Raw genomic sequence first — 16,597 nt, 5'->3', positions numbered from 1 at the left:
TATATATATATATATATATATATATATATACTTCCCGTGGGCTCACCACCTGCAGGAGGGACCGTAAGGGACGGTGCTGTGAGGATTAGGCGGCAGTCGAAGGCGGCTTAGACTGCTGCCCCCGCGACCCGAATTACGGATAAGTGGGAGAAAATAAATGAATGAATGAATGAATGAATGAATGAATAAATGAATATAAATATATATATATATATATATATATATATATATATATATATATATATATATATATATATATATATATATATATATATATATTTTTTTTTTTTTATATATTATATATCATTTATGGTCCAATGTAAAATTTAGATTTCCAACCAAATCAAAAACCTTCCAATCATAGCATACAGGGATTTTATTTTTTTTTTTTAACAAAATGCTTTAAATTTTAATTTTGATCCTATTCCTGATGTTGAGATTATGACACAATAATATAACAAATAAAGCAAAAGGATGTAATGCTATTAACAAATAAACAACACTGTTCTTTATTACTTTCTAACAATAGTTGAATACAACTACCATTACTATTGATTATCAATTACAAAACAATACTTTTAATCCACTAACAATTACATATAATGGTGTGGAAACTTCAGATTCATTTCTTTTAGTAACTACATTACAGTGGTTCTCTTACATGACAGGATAGAAAGGAGTGCAGCAGGTTATTATTGTCAGGATTATGCCAAGAGACAAGAGACTAAATTCCCATCTGCCGCTGCACATCACATGACCTTGTCACATGTCACTGAACACTCACACCTGTCTTGTGTTAACCCTGATCAGACCCTCTGACTGTAAAAGACTGTAGAAAGGACAATACTCATAAGCTTACATTCCGGTGCTCATGTTAGTTCTTACTCTCCAGTGTTCTGTATTGTTTTAAAGATTTATAATCACATTCTTGATATCACCCAAATGAGGATGGGTTCCCCCTTTGAGTCTGCTTCCTCTCAAGGTTTCTTCCTCATAAAATCTAAGGTAGTTTTTCCTTGCCACAGTTGTAATGGCTGCTCATCAGGGATAAATACACACCATTCAACTTAACTTTTAAATTCTGTAAAGCTGCTTTGAGACAATGTCCATTGTGAAAAGCGCTATAGAAATAAACTTTACTTGACTTGACCCCCAACTGGTACTGGTTTCTGTATGTCTCATTCTCAAGCGTGTCCTTGTTCTCAGTTTGCTTGTTTAGCATTGCATTCAGTTTCTGACAAGAAAGCAAAAAAGCCATATGTCCTGAAAAGCCTAATAGCTTTCACCTCTAAAATTACTAAAGAGTTGTTATTAATGAACAGTGGTGGAAACTACTTTATTACTTAATTTGTAAATTAATGTTTTAGGTATCTGTACTTCAATGTCTGATATACCATTTTCTAATTCACTACATTTCAGAAATCCCTCCCATTCCTCTCTAATTTGAAGTGAAATATATTATAAAAGTGAATAAAATGCGAAGCTGTGGTGCAACCCCATGCTTGTCCAAGTTTGCGTGGAGTAAGTATACTCTCACTGTGTGCCTGCAACAATGGGAAACTCTCTTTTTAATTAAGAAATGTATGACAGTATTTATGCTTACCGTGGAGTACCGTAACAGGTTTTTTTTATTCTGTGCATAACGCAATATGTAAACATGTGAGCGTGACTCATGATGAACGTAAGACTGAGGAAAATGATGGGAGTTTGTCAAAAACATGGAGAAAGAAGAACAAAAGGATGAGGAGGACCCACAAACAAATCCAGAGCAGGAGGAGGAAGTTATTAAAAAGTGCAGACTGTAGAGTACATCTGTACAATGGACGATGTTTGGGTTTGCTGACAAATTTGACAAAGAGCAGAAAGACATGCTAACATACTCACTAGCAGAAGTAGCACAAGCTATTTGTTTCCTTACTTTAAATGGAAACACGCAAAAGAATATGGTGAATGCCCAAAGATGCACTCCATATCAATCGATCCGTCGACGGTGCAAAAAGCAAAAAAGCACAATCACCTCTGATTTAATTGAAAGCAGTAACACAGGCCACTACAATGTATATCTGCAAAGACATGGCACCAGTTTACAGTTTACAGTGGAAAAAAAGGGGTTTCGAGACTTAAACAAAACTTTTGAAACTTATCAAATAAGGTTAAGTCCTTTTTATTTCTGAAGTATTCAAATGTATTTCTAATATAAAGCCTTTTTGTCACCCCTACACAGAAAAAAAATTTTTTTACTGCATAAATGATTAAAATGTGATTCACATAGATCATTACTTTTACTTTTACTTTTGTACTTTTAGTACAAAATAAATGGACTACATTTCATTTACTCAAATCTTTTTAAAGCAGGGGAGTAGCATGTTTACTCAAGTACAGGAACTTAGTACTGTGTGTAATCCTGCTATTGAAATAATTATAAAGTTCAACTAGAGAATTAAAATAAACCTGTGATTTGCTATTAAAAAATATCAAAAAATTTATCAGCGCTTAATAAGCAATCCGATGCTTGTTTGGAGGAAGAGTAAGAGATGACTGTGTGAAAAAAAAAAAAAAAAAAAGAGCTTTGGTAAATGGTACAAATTTACAAAATTACACTGCTGCATATAGCAGTTAAAGGAAAGCAATATGATACGCAATCTATGCCCCCATCCCCCCCACCTTGCACACACACACACACACACACACACACACACACACACACACACACACACACACACACACACACACACCAACACACACCAACACAGACACACAAACCTCACATTGATTCCAAATCTTTCTTGTCAATGTCTAATGATCTGGTCTTCCTCAGTCACTATAGCAACGTTGCTGAAACTTTACAAGCAGCATCAGTAATTATAAAGCATTTATTTTTTTTATTTTTGTCCCTCCACCTTTAATTGTGTTCCTGGACACTTCACATGTTTCATTGAAAGTCCGAGTTTAGTCATGGCAACGTGTCTGGATCAATTAGCACAGTAAGATAGAAAATTCCACTCATGCTTCGACATTCACACAGCATTCACCGACTATTGACTCCATCGAAGTGGTAATTATGGGTTATTATGCTGATTACTGATGGTACTGAAAAATTCTCAAATCCGATTGGTCAGAAAGTCTTGATTCAATTTCTACAACAGCATCTCAGTAAATAATACAATATGTTTACATCAAAGTGGTTTCTTTTTTCCATTATGTTTTCAAGGTCCTTAAAGCAGATATTTATTTAATAAGAGTCTCTTGTGTCAGCACTTTGTCTTCTGCCACAGGAGGCTTCGGGACAGAAGACTTCTCTGTGTTTTGTTGTTGTTTTTATTTTATTTTATTTTTTTCACGTTATTAACTTGAAGGGAGTCAATAAGAAAGCCTAGTGAGGGAAAGACTGTTTATAGCTGCTATAAGGAAAATGATAAAAGTGATAAATGTTACATTTACGATATGTTCCACAACAATAAATGGATATATGTGCAGCCTGCCATTCTTTCATTCATAGACAGATGTAATGGTTGGCAGCTCGTTGTGAAATACTCTTCAGGACATGCTCTTATTCGACAGTGACCTCAGGGTGGTAACTGCCTATTGCAGAATGCCCCATCACGTTTTATTGCTTGACGGGGGGTGAAACGGGAGGACTTGGAGCACAAGTTTGAGTGATACCACAGTTCTGTCTGTGAAAGAAGAGAAGTGGTGCTCTCTGAATAGGAAGGACGGCCTTCTCTATTCCCATGCTGTCCAGATCAATGCCAGATGACAACAGGTGTTTATCTAGTGAGCAAAATGGAGCAGTTAGTACTCTGCTTTGAATAATCCTGCATCAGCTTAAAAAGACACACTGGTTTCACTACTTGGGAATGATGAAATTATGGTCCCATGTCCCTCAATGTAACTGATACATTGATGAAACCTGTCATTGTGTCAAAACGAACAGTTAATCCTTTTTTGCTATTATTTTATAAAGTGGCTTTATATAGATAAGGTTAACAAGGAAATCAATAATGCATTTAGCCATGCTGACTAAAATAAAGCTAACCATCCAACTGAAAAGAGGGGTGACCTGTAGGACACTGTATCACTGCTGAATTCCAGCGATATTAAAGAATTTCTGCTTTTAACATGCACCAAGAGTTACTTCTAAAACAGTCTCTGCTCAGAGCCTTGAGGAAGCTTAGGAACTTATACGCAGAGGTTACATAAGGCTGCATGTCACATTTAATACTTTTTTCTATCTATATTGTACAATGTAATAAATACCATATTTCAATTCTGTCTCTTTTATTCTGTAATGTTAGTACAGTGAGTATTTTTAGCTCTTCACAGGTTTGTTACACAAAAAAAAAACCCTGCACTTTGTTAAACTAGACCAATTAGGTGCACAAGTAATCAAAATCAAAATCTGTAAAACGGATTTTAATGCATTATAAGTGAGCAATGTAAAAAGAAATTTTAATCCGGCACTGTAATGAAGCAGAGGACAAAGTTTTCAAGTATAAAAGTATCGTCACAGGAGTGTTTAGCTTGATTCATGAATCAATATTTACTCAACAAGACACAAGTCAGACTCAGAACTAAAAAATAACTCTTTTACAGTCTATATTATACGTAGTCAAAGAACATTTTGTAGCAAGTACAGTACCACAGCAAAATACATACTGTACTGTATAAACCTATTTGTTTTTTAATAAAATAAATTAATTCCACTTTAGGTTTGCATTTCAAGGTTGGAATGGCTGTGACTAAAATGTCTTCACACTTCTGTAAACTGCAGATCTCTTTTTTTATGCACATATTGTGAAAGAAAAAAAACATTGGATTTCCAACTAATTTTTATTTTTTCTTTAAATTTTTTTTCTGCCTTTCGTAACTTCAATAACTGTGCTTCTGCAAGGACCCAAAATAACAGAACCATCTGGATAAGGGTCACTTTCCAGGCGCAGTCTCAGCAGAAGTAATTATACATGTGCTCTATAGAGAATTTGAAGTTAAAGTTAGAATTGGGAATGCAAGCAGCTTTTAAAAAAAAAAAAAGAAAAAAACTTGCAGCTTAATAGCGCAAAAGTAAAGATTGCACAAATGTGGGAAAAACTTTTTCTGTGTAGCCTGTACTAAAATCTTAGAAACTTTGCTTCAGGTTGTTGCCAGGTGAGCATTTTATAAACTCTTGAAAAGCAACATAAATCTGTCAATAAAATTGCTTTCAATAATCTCCTTACTCGAATTACTTCCATGACTACAGGGGAAGGAAGGATCAGTGCACCTGTAAATCACACATTCCTGCTCACTTTTTGGCAATTAAAAAAAAAAAAAAAAGGACATAACAAATCCAGTAATTAAGACCCTTGAAAATAACAGGAGCTTTTAATTAATCATCAAGGAAAACATTATAATACTGTATTTAAAATAAATACAAATAAATAAAAGGCTGATGAGGACACATTTGATGTTCAAAACTATCTTACTATCTTCTTAGGATTTCCACTAGAGCTCTATTTAATGATAGAATGCAGCATAATCTCAGTTTTAAATAAAGAACAAAACAGGCACAATGAGGAGACCCTTATTTTATATACCTATCCAAATAAAATCTGTTATTTCATACACAGTACTAACTTTATTTTAAATAATTTATAATCTATTTAATAGACAAAATCACTGCCAGTAATTGTCTGGAGCAAATCCACCTTTACATTTTACTATGCGATTACATAACAAAAAAGTATGATTTGGGGGTAAATATTTTTAAAAATGTTTTTTTCCATGCTTAACATTGATGTTAAATTTAGTTTTATGTAGAAAGATAACTGAGGTGCTAAAGAAACAATGATATATACTATATGAACAAAAGTACCTGTCATTTTCAGAATTTTTAATACGTGGTTCTTCCCCAAACTGTTACCACATAGTTAAAGGCATAGCTTTCTATAGGATGTCTTTGGATGCTGTAACATAAAATTGTCCCTTGAACTACAAGACCCAAACCTGTTCCATCATAAATATTGCCCTGTGCACAAAGCGAGGACCATGAAGACATGTTTTGCATGGTTTGTGGAGGAAGATGTTGATTGGCCTGCTATAGAGCTCTGACCTTAAATCTATTGAACACCAATGGGAGGAATTTAAGTGCACCCCAGACCACCTTTCCCTACATGACTTTACTATCACCCTTGAAGCTGAATGAGCATAAATCTCCTTAACAACCCTCCAAAAATTTAGATTTCACAGTAAATTTGAGGTTAATAAAGCATTAATTAATTATTAATCAATAAAGATTCTTATGGTCAGGTGTCCACAAACGTTTGTTCATATAGTGTACATCCTGATGTTAGTTTGTGCTTTATGGGGAATTGTTAAACGTTATAATAAGCTTTCGTACATTATTTTTACTAACCAGGAATGCTCATAAACCCTCACGCTTCTAAAGCTTTATGAGTACGGGTATAAGACCACAGCAATATAACAGCATTATATCAATATTGTGACTCCGCTGTGACTCATAGTAACAAGCAGCTGGCTACATGTTAGTCAAAAGGAGCAGATTTTGTACCAGATGTTACTGTAAATGTCAACATTTTTATTCACGTGTTCATTTATCTTTAGTAGTCATTATATCCAGGTCAGGATCGATGGGGAGCTGGAGGGACACTTGCTCTGAAGTGGAGAATATAGACAAAGACTTTGGATATGGACACACACACACACCTTACTGAGTCTGAGTAATGTTTTCGGGAGGTAGGAGAAAACCTGGGAACCCAGAGGAAACCCAAACGGACAACACACAAAAGTCAAAACAGACTGCTCAAGATCAATGGTGGTACTTTGAGGCACCCATGTTGCTTATTGCGCTAAACTAATTACTATTCCACTCATAATTAGTTTGAATATATAATAATCCATTTCAATGTCTTTTTAAATGTTGCAATAGGTATAACGGACACGCCAAGTATTTTTCTAGCACTTCCCAAACCCCCAACTCCATGATACACATCATACATCATGCTTTTTGCCAAACGCCTACCTCTACAAAGCTTCCCAGACAGTGTTATTGAAAGCTGGATATTAATATTCATAAGGATATGATGCCTTCACAGTCATAACCAACTCAGTTTATTGCTTATTTAAAGGCACTTCTCATTTTGTCCAACACCCTGTGAGACTCATTTGTTTTTTTTTCCCCCACTAAGTCCGTATATGTGTGCGCTTGTGTGACGACGCAGGTTTCTCTGATGCTATTACACTTAATAACCTGCCAAAGCATGTTGTGTTAACCGTGACTGAACTCAGCACGCAAATCATAGCTATGACACTACTGGAAAATAATAGGAGTAATAATTTCACCAAGCATAGCAGTACACACATTTTTTATAAAGCATGCTGAATATGTGGCACATGACTTCAGGATTATTGTAGTGTGGTGCTAAATTGTGTCAAAAAAGAGATACTGATCAGGGAAATAGGATCAAAGTGGACCCGTTTCATTCAAAAGTGTTGTGTTGTTGAGCTACAACACAGCACAAGGCTTAGTGCGCTAGCTTATGCAAACTAGTGATGCTCTGTTCCAATATAATTGTAAAATAGATCAAGAATAAAAACATAAGAAAACACAAGTGTCTGTTAGTTAGAGCTTGAAATTGAGCAGCTACAATTATTTAAAACGAGATACTATTTTTACGAGATATTTCGTACTGTTGCTACGTAATAGGTCTATGATGTGTGGTTTCATCCTGAGCTTGGGATACTGTGGAGCTTCCGTGCATGTTCCTCTCACATTCACTTTGAGTTTCTTTCAGACTCTTCACTTTGCTTCCACATTTGCACAGAAAAAAGACAATTACTCAGGCCAGAAATGATATGATATTAGAAACAAATCTTCAGTCAGGAAATGAGCAAGAATGGAACAAATACTGTAGATCTCTCTTTGTCTTTATCAGTCAAGATGGGCTGCCAGAGTTCGGAAGTAACGAAGTACAAATACGTCGTTACTGTACTTATGTAGATTTTTCAGGTATCAGCATTTTACTTCACTATTTATTTTTTAGACAACTTTTTACTTTCACCCATTACATCTTTACACAAATATCTGTTCTTTCTACTTTTTACATTTTCAAAACAGGCTCGTTCCTTTAGTTTTAATCTACTTGGTGAAGTTTTTTTTATTCATCACGCACCATTTTCAGCCATCAACCTATTTCCTTTTTTATCGTGGATTTTTTTATCTAAAACTGGTGTAACCTGGTTATCACACACCACAGACGTAGGCTAGTTTACAAAGCTAACAACGAGCAAGGCAGAAGGCAAAAAGGAGTCTGGGGCTAATGTGGATGAGACAGAGGGAGGTCAAAATGCAAATTCGTTTGACTCGTTTTCATTAACGCGCGATTAATGCAACGCAAATTTCTTAAAATGTGCGATTAAGTTGAGATTAATTGTGAGTTAACTCATGACAATCGTACAATTAATCGTGATTTAATATTTAAATCGATTGACAGTTCTTATATTAATATAATGTGAGATCCAGTTACCAGTGTGACATCAAAACTGGGAGTAGTAATGGCTACTTAAGAGCCTATATTTTTGTACTTTAACTTCAGTAAAAAAAGGATGGGGTCCCTGGTGGTCTAGTGGTTAGGATGCAACGCTCCCACCAGTGTGGTCCGGGTTTAATCCCCGGTCAGGGAACCAACCCCAGCCACTCTTAGCGCCGGTCCCAAGCCCGGATAAATGGTGAGGGTTGCGTTAGGAAGGGCATCCAGCATAAAAACATGTGCCAAATCAAACATGCGGAGGATCCGCTGTGGCGACCCCTAACGGGAGAAGCCGAAAGAAAAACTTCAGTAAAAAAGGATAGTTATACTACTTTTACCAGAGTATTTTTAAACATGAGTATAGGTCCCCTGGTGGTCTAGTGGTTAAGATGCAGTGCTCCCACCGCTGCGACCCGGGTTCGATTCCCGGTCAGGGAACCATCCCCAGCCACTCTTAGTGCCGGTCCCAAGCCCGGATAAATTGGGGAGGGTTGCGTTAGGAAGGGCATCCAGCGTAAAACATGTGCCAAATCAAACGTGCGGAGGATTATGTTTAATTTCTGCTCATTTCCTGACCGATGATTTATTGTTAAGATCATTAAAAGCTTAATATTTGCCCTTTTGGGCTGAGCCCATTTGTTTTTGCCCAGGAGTGCAGACGGATTGCTTCTGTTAAATTATAAATAAGTGTGTGAATGTGTTTGTGTGCACGCTGGAATAGCCTCTGGATCCACATTGACTCTGACTTAGATTAAAGCTCATACTGAAGAGAAATAAATGAATGAATAAACGAATTAATCTATTTTCTTTATTTTGTACCACTCATAGCCTTTTACGCTGCTTTTTTGCTCCTGTATATGATTTATTTTTTTTTTTCAAGTAAGGAAAACACACACTTACTGATTAGCTGAACTAAGATAAATATTTGGATTGTTGTAATCATGTAAAACTTATCTTGTAAGGCATTACTCTAAGCTGATGTATAATTCGATAGAAAAAAAATTTGTTCCTAATCCTAGAGTGTTTCCCAAATCTATCTAAAAGAAAAAAAAAAAAGACCCAAACAGGATGAGGGATCATATCCAGCGAAGAAATAAACAAACAAATCCCACTTGCATTAAATTTCGAATACATCATCAAATCAGCACAAACTCTCAGCAAGATCATCTCAATATCAATAGATTTTCATGTAAATAGTGCACTTCTTGAACAACTCACTCCCTGCGTCCTTGTGCACAACCAGGGAATGAGAAGCAGCCTAAGTTAGAAAGCAACTCGATGAGCATGCATTGTAAGGTGGTATGACGTAGATTAGAGATGCAAAATTGAAAAATCAATCAATCAATCAATACGTAAAAACGTGCTTCAGACAGGAGATAAAATCTGCAGCAGCGCCACCATGTGGTCGATGTGCTCACCCAAACATCTCTCTAAAGGAAGGGAAATCTGGTTTGGAGTTAATTATGCATGGGGTATATCCAGTCGGAAGAAATAATAATAATAATAATAATAATAATAATAATAATAATAATAATAATAATAATAATAATAATAATAATAATAATAATAAAAAAGCAAAAAAAAAAAAAAAACAACTTTCATGAGACAAAACACAAATGCGCCAAGGAATGCGCGTGCGCAAAGTCTCCGGATTGGAAATGACTATTAAAATATCATTTTGCACTACATAGAGGGTATAGAAAGTTAAGAATAGAGTTCAATATGTCTAGTTTGTTTTGCTGTGTATTAAAGTTTGCATGCATATGATTGCAAATCCGCCGGTTATTCCCATCCTGTGTGCTGCATCGGCTTCCAAAAGTCATTTCATTGTTTTAAAGGGGGGGGGGAAATAAAGCAACTTTGCGCAAAAAAGGAAAACAGTGAGATTATTTCCCTTGCTCAATAATTCACTATGCAACATCTCTATATCTATCTATATATTCTCTCTATCTATCAGCAGAACGGAGAGACTTTGGAGGCAGTTGAAGGCGCCGTCGGAAAAGCCGCCGCAGGTATAGAGAGAACGAGCAAGAGAGATAGAAAGAAAGAGAGAGAGAGAGACAGAGAGAGAGAGGGAAAGATAAAGACGGACATAAAACAGAGGGACACTCGGGACACTTACCGACTGAACCCGGGAGGAAAGAGGGATCATCTAGAGCAGAGGAAGAAGAAGATGAAGAGAGAGATAGAAGCGGCTCAGGGCTGCAGTAATCCAGATAGTGGAGTGCGCGACTGTGATCCGAGTGGCACAGGAGTCACTGAGAGAGTGAACACACACTCACACACACACTCTCACACACACATACTCATACTAAGAGAGAGAGAGAGAGAGAGAGAGAGAGAGAGAGAGAGAGAGAGAAGCGCACTAAGAGAAAAAGGGAGTTATTATAGGTTATGGTCTTAGTTTTCTACACGGGTTCTACAAAGAACCTAGGAGGGCTCCAGACAGAAAAACATTAGAGGAGCCTAAATGATGGTCAACTGATGGTAAAAACAAATAGATAAGGTAAGAACAGAGAAGAAGGGAGAAAAGAAAAGATGAGGCAAAGAGAAGGATATTTAAGGGATCTTGGGCTCTTCAAGGAAAACAGGAGGATAAAAAGGAAGAAAATAACAAATTTGGTGAGGTAAGAAGGATTTTAGCAAGTGAAAAAAGAGAGTGTGAGACAAAAAAAAAGAAAATTACAGAGGGCAAGAGAGTGTATGAAAATAGAGGACTGAGAAGAAGGGAGTGTGGGAGAGAAAATGAGTGTTCGAGGAAAAAGAAAGAATGGAAATAGATGGGAAAGACAGGAAAACGAGATAGAAAAAGAGAAAAAAAATAGTGAGAGAGAGAAGGAGACAGAAAGAAAAAGAGAGAGAGAGAGAGAGAGAGAGAGAGAGAGAGAGAGAGAGAGAGAGAGAGAGAGAGAGAGAGAGAGAGAATGCATAAAACAGAAAGTAGAAATAAGGAGAATAAGTGAAGGAAGGAAAGTTGACTAGATAGCTTAAGTTCTTCAAGTCATTACATGCTTCTGTTCTTCTATAAAGTTCTTTATGGAATCTTTATGGGCTCCTGAGCAGGAAACACTGAAGATGCATTGCATTTCCCCCCAAGAGTTTAGAAGAGAAATAAGCGAGAAAATAGGAACTTCAAAACCTTAAGATTTGCTCTTGTTCTCAAACAACAACAACAACAATTTTCCTCCTTTTATATTCCTCCTTTTTTCCCTCTATACACAAAGAACAAAAAGTCTGATGAAGAATAAAGACATGCGAGATGGAGAGACTAAAGAAGAAAGTGAATAAGGAGGAAGGAAGATTGAGAAAGAGAATAAGCATTAATTGGAAAAAGAAGCAAGTATTATGAAAGCAGAGATAGAGAAATGAGAGAAAGAGAGAGAAAATAGCAAAAAAGAAAAATATAAAAACGAGAAATAATTAAGTGAGGTTTAAAATGGAGGAAGATTTAAATGTGAGGGGAAAAGAAATGTATAGAAAGAAAAGAAGTACAATTAAAATAAGTACAATAAGTGGAAAAGCAGGAGAGGAATAGAGCCGTAACCTATTGAAGAAAAATAGTGAGAAAGGATGAGAGGGAGAGGTAGCAAGACAGAGGAGAAATCAGCAGGGTGGAGGGGGAATATATTGCTAAGATAAACCAAAGGAAATGTTGGTAATGTAAGACTGTAAGTTATTATAACATTGCTTATCATTCTTTGTGGTTTGCTAATAGTGCTTTTATAAACTGTAATGAGTAGGAAAAAAAATTTGAATGGCATGCAGTTACAGAAAAATAATCAATACAGGCTGTGAAGCTGAGTGACCATCTAAAGAACTGTCTTTCAATATCATTATGTTTTATGCAATTAAACATTGTATCATTTTTTTTTATTTATTTAAGAAAAATTTACTAGTTTTTTTTAAACCATTTACCATGTCAGGCATTATGACCACCTGCCTAACATTGTGTTGGTCCCACTTTTGCTGCAAAAACAGTCCTGACCCGTCGAGCATTACCAGTGTTGGATCGGACCACACGGGCCAACGTTCACTCCCTACGTGATTTAATGAGCCTATGACCCTGTCACTGGTTCACCACTGTTCATTCCTTGGGCCACTTTTGATCGATACTGATCACTGCAGACAGAGAACATCCCACAAGAGCTGCAGTTTTGGAGATGCTCTGACCCAGTCGTCTAGACGTCACAATTTGACCCTGTCACACTCACTTAGAATCCTCACACTTGCCCATTTTTCATGCTTCTAACACATCAACTTTGAGGACAAAATGTTTACTTGCTGCCCAATATATCCTGCTCACTAACAGGTGCCATGATGAAGAGTTAATCAGTGTTATTTACCTCACAAGGTTCCCTGGTGGTCTAGTGGTTAGGATGCGGCGCTCTCACCGCTGCGGCCCGGGTTCGATCCCTGGTCAGGGAACCAACCCCAGCCATTAGGGTTGCACAAGCCAGTGCACTTTTAGTGCCGGTCCCAAGCCTGGATAAATGGGGAGGGTTGCGTTAGGAAGGGCATCCAGCGTAAAAACATGTGCCAAATCAAACATGCAGAAGATCCGCTGTGCCGACCCCTAACGGGAGAAGCCCGTCATAAAGCAAGTTGGTTTCCTGCAATCACGTTTGTTATAACAGCTTACCATGACAGACAGACAGTTTTATAGCATCTATATACAATTGCCTTTTTTAAAGTTTTTTTAAATCCTACTTGTAGCCTGCTTCTTTCAAAAAAAAATAGAAAGGTCCGAGAAACATACTGGCTGTTACAAAGCTCTGACACTAAAGACGTATTTCATATTCTGTGTCCTTAGTGTCTTTGAGGTTAATATATACACCTTGCACTTTTGGGGTTCTAGGTTTGAATCTTCCCCTTTGTGTGTATGGATTTAGCATGTTCTCCACCTGCTTTTGCAAATCTTCCTCCTCCCACTCCAAAATACATGCAATGTAGTCTGGTTGGCACTTCCAAATTGATTGACACCCCATCCAGTGTGTGCTCCACCATGCACCCTCAGTTCCCTGGAATAAGCTCAAGGCTCCTCGGTATGTTATTCTACTCTGTGTAGAATAATCAGTTATAAACAACAAGGTAAAAAAACACATTATTAGTATTTGATTAAATCTCTCTATTTAGAAGTTGTAGCATGACCACTTAATTCAGGACAGTTTCAGCCTCATATTCAGCACAGTCAGATCAAATTCAAATCTACACCACTGACTTTAAGGGGTTTCCTTGGGGTATGCTGGTTTCCTCGTCAATTCAAAGACATGCATTATAGGCTGATCCACAGAAAGTGTTTGATTGTGTCATGCAATGATATGCAATGTCCAATATGTCTCTGGGATAAGCTCAAGACTCTGAACTCCCCTGCCATAAAATAAGTGATAGAAAATTGATAGGAATTACATGTTAAGTGTGTTTATTTACTTAAAATGATGTGGACATACAAATCCTAATGAATTAGCTGTTACTATAGAAACTACATGTGTAATGTTTTTGAATGAGCAAGTTATCATAAACTTGCAAATTGGATTACTGGTACAACACTGTGCTAGAATGCCTAATAAAATGACATCCTATTCCACATTTAGTCCCCATTTGCTGTTGTAATCATTTCCATTTTTCTCAGAAGATGTTCCACTAGATTTTGGAGTGTGATTGTGGAGATTTGTGTTTATTCAGCCACAAGCATGGTAGTAAAGTCAGGTAGTAATGTAGAATGAGGCCTAGGGTGCATTTAGTGTTACAATTTATCCCAAAGGTGTTCAGTAGGGTTGAGGTAAGAGATCTATAGCAGGCAATTCAAGGTCTACCAGTCCCATAAAGGTCCCTAAGAGTGGCAGCTTAAACGGGTTTAAACCCTTCCTATCAGAAACCTGAACTACCACCTCCCACTGTGTTCAGTATAGTTTATTTAAACATATGTTGTCAAAAGTCTATGACTATTATATATATATATATATATATATATATATATATATATATATATATATATATATATATATATATATATATATAAATTTAAAGGCAGAATTTACTCATGAAAATAATATTTTTTTTTTTTTTGTGTAATTTACTCCTATCTGCACTCTATAGGCACAACAGAGCAAAAAACTCTAAGGTTTACATTACGGATAGCTTTTCTTCATCCAGTTCAGCAGCATTTACCTTTGAAATGAAACTCTACCATTTCATACCATAGTTCATTCTAATAATAAAATGCCCGGAAAGCCAGTGATGGATTTTTTTTCTTGAAGAAACCGAAAGATGACAGTTGTAACATCACTGTGAGTTAATAGTCATGCAGCTGGAGAGAAAGCAGAGAAAGAGGTTTTTTAAGATGCAGTTTTATATATGGTTGCTTCAATGGTAATAATGCTTTTTTACCTGAAAGACATTTCAAGCTGTGGCTCAACACACTTCTACATAACACCCAGAAGATGAAAGATGAGACCAATAGCATGATTAAACACAGCCAAAATATTCACACACATCTCTGTAATACTTGTAATTACATGAGTAGGCTTTCTGATTTTTTTCTTATCGGTGGTTTGAGAGTAAAAATATTAAGGAATGGAAAAAATATGGTGAAAGATGTTGTAGATGTTGTGGCTCCTGTAAAAAATGTTGTAGTATATTTAAAACATATACGTATAACATCTAATGTAATAATAACAAGATAAGATGAGATACATATCTAATGTAATAAGAAGAAGAAGAAGAAGAAGAAGAAGAAGAAGAAAAAAAAAGAAGTGGAAGGAGGAGGAGGAGGAGATAAAGAAGAAGAAGAAGAAGAAGAAGAAGAAGAAGAAGAAGAAGAAGAAGAGAAACAACAATAGACAAACAGACAGACAGACAGACAGACAGACAGACAGACAGACAGACAGACAGACAGACAGACAGACAGACAGACAGACAGACAGACAGACAGACACATAGATAACACATAGACCAATAAATGGGCACACCTAATGGTATATAGACAAACATTACAGCAGACAGACAGACAGACAGACAGACAGACAGACAGACAGACAGACAGACAGACAGACAGACAGACAAACAGACAGACAGACAGACAGACAGACAGACAGACAGACAGACAGACAGACAGACAGACAGACAGACAAATAGGATAGCATGCAGACAGGCACAAAGGCAAATATGCTGTCAAACAAATAGCTGAATATTCCAAATTGAGCGATCAAAATGCACTACAATACTCTATACTACATACATACTAAATAATTATACAGACAGACAGACTTGTGTATAGACAAACAATAAACAGACACACAAAATTATGAACAGATAGACAGACTGACAGTTATTCGACTGGTTAAAGACATTCTACAACCAACAAACAGGCCGACTGACAAAACAGTAAAAAGACAGATTCTGGGAGACTGATGATATAAAAACAGAGTGATGAATGGGAGGATAGATACTACAACAAACAAATAGATTGACAGACAGACAGACAGACAGACAGACAGACAGACAGACAGACAGACAGACAGACAGACAGACAGACAGACAGACAGACAGGGAAACATACAGGGAAACATACAGATGAACATATAAACACTACAAAAAGGGAATGAGACAGACTGAGAGAGAAATAGACAAACAACAAACAGACAGGCAGGAACACAGATACAATGAGAGACAGTTGAATAGACAGGCACTACAGTAAACAAACAGACAAAATGGAAAAGGGACAGACAGACAGACAGACAGACAGACAGACAGACAGACAGACAGACAGACAGACAGACAGACAGACAGACAGACAGACAGACAGACAGACAGACAGAAGGACAAGAAGCAAATGAACAGGTAAAGAGATAGACACAGTGACATACAGGCAGAGAGAAAGATGGATGGGTAGACAAACACTACAACAAAGACAAAGAAACAAATGGGTAGAGAGAGAGAGAGAGAGAGAGAGAGAGAGAGAGAGAGAGAGAGAGAGAGAGAGAGAGAGAGAGAGAGAGACATACCGATGAATAGATAGACACTAGATCCAACAGATACAAACAAACAAACAGACAAAAAAGGAGACAGAAAGA

The 16,597-nt window shown here is 36.7% G+C and overlaps 1 protein-coding gene across 2 annotated transcripts in view; it reads right to left on the bottom strand.

Annotated features, from left to right (window-relative positions):
• sema5a (sema domain, seven thrombospondin repeats (type 1 and type 1-like), transmembrane domain (TM) and short cytoplasmic domain, (semaphorin) 5A) overlaps window positions 1-10,983 on the bottom strand; it is a 232,001-nt gene extending 221,018 nt beyond the window's left edge. The window contains exon 1 of one of the 2 annotated variants that reach the window (XM_083530259.1): window positions 10,648-10,983. The gene's annotated coding sequence lies outside the window, so the exon portion shown is untranslated. The remainder of the gene's footprint in view (window positions 1-10,647) is intronic. The other variant, XM_083530260.1, reaches the window with a different exon arrangement.
• Window positions 10,984-16,597: the final 5,614 nt, after the last annotated feature.

The sequence above is a fragment of the Silurus aristotelis genome, assembly GCF_946808225.1.
Source record: "Silurus aristotelis genome assembly, chromosome: 25".
NCBI classification, from domain to species: domain Eukaryota; kingdom Metazoa; phylum Chordata; class Actinopteri; order Siluriformes; family Siluridae; genus Silurus; species Silurus aristotelis.
The sequence above is the reverse complement of the archived record's forward strand: the minus strand, read 5'-3'. Positions and strand labels throughout refer to the sequence as shown.